The sequence below is a fragment of the Ipomoea triloba genome, chromosome 1 (genome assembly GCF_003576645.1).
Source record: "Ipomoea triloba cultivar NCNSP0323 chromosome 1, ASM357664v1".
In the NCBI taxonomy this organism is placed as follows: domain Eukaryota; kingdom Viridiplantae; phylum Streptophyta; class Magnoliopsida; order Solanales; family Convolvulaceae; genus Ipomoea; species Ipomoea triloba.
Genome location: NC_044916.1, coordinates 5,418,110 through 5,422,828, shown reverse-complemented (window position 1 = coordinate 5,422,828; position 4,719 = coordinate 5,418,110).

Sequence of the window (4,719 nt, the reverse complement as noted above, 5' to 3'; positions counted from 1 at the left end):
ATATATATATATATATATATATATATATATATATATATATATATATATATATATATATATATATATATATATGGATTGCACCCTGATTTAATCAGATAAAATTATATTAAAATAGTAAAAATTGAAAAAAGAAATAATATAAATGACACTTTGCAAGAAACATAGACAAATGAACATCACAATCTTATACTTGAAATATTAATTTAATTAAAAGGAACTTTCCTAACTTAATTATGGCAAATATTGAAAGCTACACAGCTGAAAAGCAAGTTTGGGTCACTTCTGACTTGTTCAAAGCCTTCAATTTCAAGCAATACTCAATCAATAATGACCAAAATGCCATTCCAAAAATAATTTTAAAACTGTTAAATAATTGTTTGAACATACTAGAAGAGTAATAGAGGTATTTGTCAAGGCTCCACAATCCTACGCTAATCTTGGCAATAAATCTTAAATTACTTAGCTTGAAAAATTATTGAGGTATCTAAATAGGACACTTCTTTCCTTCTTTCTTCCCAAAAGTTGAATCCCCAACCCAAAAACTCCCCACGTCTCGGCTCAACTGAGCATCTAGTGGGAGGATGTAAATCATGGTAACTCATCTGAACACAGAGGCTAGACATTTGCTTACTGTGCACAAGAAGCCCCCATACTTCGAGAGGTTGGTCCCACACTGTCGAGACTCGATCCTTGGTCTTTTTTCTCAAACTTCACCCCTGTGACTAACTAAGTTGTCCATGCGAGCTAGGACATTTCTTTCTTACCCATGAGTGTGGAAGAGATTGCATTGATTTCTTTTTCTAACTTTGATTTACAAGAAAGTCAGTATCTGATCTGCTACTTGAAAGTACGGTTTGGGTGAATCTTACCTAGTGACCCTAACCATCAGTAAAAGACTAAAAGGGAGTAAATTAACCTAGTTTACTCCTAGATGGCCCGTTCAAACAAAGAAACTTAGGTTGCCCACAATACTTTCTTTTTACCCTAATATTGGCTATAAATCTCATTTTAATTATTTGAAAAAATTATTGATAATATCTAAATAGGACATTTCTTTGTATTTTAGCATACTTCTTTACTTATTTCAATATCATATACATACACTCAAAGCTCTCGAGGCATAACTTAATTGGTCAACTAACCTAAATAGCTTCATAAACCATTAAACTTTGCTTTTGATTCATCCCACGATTTTTCTCCCCACTCGTTTCCCGGACAAAAGCGGTGGAACTCTTACATTTGGGTTCAACATTTTATATGTGCACTCATGTTATAATATAGATACATATATGCATATTTGGCCCTTTCCAACTCTCCTAATTCTACTGATGATGTAAATATAGAAGTTATCATTTTCAAATAATAATAATAATAATAATAATAATAATAATAATAATAATAATAATAATAATAATGAATTAATTAGAGTAAAATTTAAGGTCCAAGCACTTCTTCCTACCTCTTCAACGTAGAAATAAATTATGAGAGATATTTCAATAAGACTCAATATCACATAGAAAGACAGTCAACATCCTCAATCATCATGTGCCATCTACTCCACTTGGAATGTTCTGAATTAGTCAATCTTTTAATTTTTCTAAACATTATTATTATTCTTAATTTCACCAGAAACCAAACCACATTTTATAAATAATTTTTTATTATATATATTATAATTATTGGAAAATTAAATTCAACTTGATAAAGTCACAACATGCATTATCTATCTAGGCAATAAGCATTAATGTCACTTTCTTGTCTTGGTTCTTCCTAATTATTAAGTTAAGTCATATACTCTACTGCCCTAGTGTGAAGGGAGTCTTAGGATGATTAGATTCTGCAATGAATGATGAGAAACATTAATTTTAAATGTTCTTTTAATATTTGCATTATCTTGTTAGTTAGGTTGTGTTTTTGTATCTAGGTAATATATTTAAAGTAGGACTACGCGGTAAACTGTCGTCTTAGAATGTTATTGACACCTCTATTTAACAAATCGAGTTTGGATAAGTCGTCTTATTCGTATTATTTTATGTGTATTTGGAAAACATGTTAATTAAGCTAGCTCGATTGTAATGATAAAAAACCATACAAGCTTATAAATATATCAAATCTCTAGTATACAAACAATATAATTGAGGGACTACTTTAGGTTAAGCTAATTGAACACTAGAGTGAAATATGGCATTCATATATAAGCATGAGTTTGAAAGACAAAATTTCTCGCATCAAGGCCTTCACGTCCCGACTCTAGAAATTGTAGAGGAGTTGAATCCTGATGACTTAACAGTCCTTTAAGTGAGAGGACTAATACCAGGTGTCCACAAAGAGCCACTCCATGGTGAATTATTCATATATAACCTATGTCGGCTTGTCATTGAAATCCTACTCAGAAGATTTGAAGGAATCGTTTCATTATTGTCTTCTTCTTCTTCTTTTGTTTAAAAAAAGAAGCATCCATAGATAATGCATCTCTGGTTAATCTTTCCTATATGTGCAAGGTTGACACAGTCAAGCCATTATTATTCAAACCCCTCCACATGTCAACATGTACATACAGACATATATATATGAACTAATATTTTATATCTGCGATGTTGGGCGTCGGCCGGGTCAACCGAGTTCAGTCTCTATTCGGTTCGAGACATGATGCGGTAACTTACCATGAATGGATGTGGTTAAATGATTAATGTCCACGTACTTATCATTGATATCATTGATTGGTTTTAAGTAGGATATGACGATCAAATAGCGAAAGAACTCTATGGTTACGAGATGGGTGACCCACTAGAAAGAAACATAGTAAGCATAATTTGATTAATATTATCAAAGTAAGAATTTTAGATATGATAAATTAATAAATATAATTATGATCACATTTAATTAAAATCTAAATTAAATCAAACTTATTTTTTATATTACTCCAATATATAATGTCAACCTACATTATTACCATATCTAAAAAAAAAACATAATAAGTTTCAATTCAGGTTATATCCCTAATTTATGTCCATTTTTCTGTTAATTTTTTTATACATTATGCTATAAGAATTGTGTTATACAATTTTGTGGATAAAAATATTCATGTCGTTAGAACTTCTATTATCTTTTTTCATTATTATTACCCTGCACATCCATGCATAATATCTTTTCGTATATTTAGAACTTCTATTATCTTTTTTCATTATTATTACCCTGCACATCCATGCATAATATCTTTTCGTATATTCTTCAAGCAGAAGATATATCGTCATTGATATTTTTATTCACAAAATTATATAGCACAACTCTTATAGCATAATGTATAAAAAAAAATTAACAAAAAAATTGACATAAATCAGGGATATAACTTGAATTGAGACTTCTAGATATAATTTTTTTTTATCGATACTACCACGCACAACTATGTATAATATATACTAATTGTACCTATTAATGGCACATCCGCACATAGCGGTGCTAATGAAACGCAATATAACAAAAAAAAAAAAAAATACAAGTTGATACCTGGTATTATTAATACAAGTGTTTACTTGCATCTAGTATTATCAATATCGGTGACGATCAATATTGTAAAAAGGTTCAAATATATATATCAGTTTCCACATGGTCATCCATGAACTTTTAAAAGTCTTTGATGCTTAATTAATTAGTCAAGGTCATTAAAGACCATTTACCTCATCAAAATTCTAGATGCCATATTTTTATGAATAAGAACATATAATATATAGATATAGATTTATAAAATATAGAAAGAGAGAGAGATTAGTGGGTTTAGTTGAGTATGATGATAATGAGGTGTGTAGAATGGGCGGGGATGAGATCCTGTTTTGAAGTAGAAAAGGGAAACCTTATAAATTTGAAGTAAGAGTATATGAAAGAGCAATTCAATTCAATATAACGTCGGCCCTGCAGCCTTAATTTATGTTTTCCCATTCAAAAAGTTTTGGTTTGTGTGTATGTTTGTGGAGATGATTGGTGGTTGTTGTGTGGTGTATGTTAGAGTTTAGAGTGAGAAAATATAATGAGCTACCTAGACTTGACTTGGTCCAAATATACATATACAACTTTCCTCTCACTTTTTATCTACATCTTTTTTTCCTAGTCAAGTATTGTGTCTAGCAAGGTCATTCTTCTTTTTTTCTTTTTTTTTTTTCTAAGGTGACCGAGAGAATTTCATAAGTACTGTCTAATGGTGTACTGTAAATAAACTTTGTTCATGTATAATAGTGTTCAAATTACACAAGAAAGATAAATTACAATATGAGCTAAAACTGACTAAAATGGTATTGACAGTAATTAAACACATGATATTCATGTATGAAAATCATGTCTCACCCACTGGGCCACTCTTTGGGCTTAACAATGTCATTCTTGGCCATAGGATTAGACGATTAGTCTTTCATTATGGGTAATATTAATATCCATGAGAAACGAGAGAAAAATATGGCAACAAGAAAACAATTTCTTTATATACATATCTCAAAAGAATTTACATTGGATTTATATATAGGTTATCAACTAATTAAGAGAGATTACTAGCTAGAGCTAGAGTTGGAGTTCAGCCCAATGATAGATGACCCTAACTTTGCTTATAGTATCTACTATCTAGTATTTCTATTAAGGTGAAAATAATTCAAACTTTACTTTTTTAAAAAAAAAATAATAATAAATTGGTTAGGTTTCTTAGCTTACTCTAGACTAATCCTAAAATCTCCA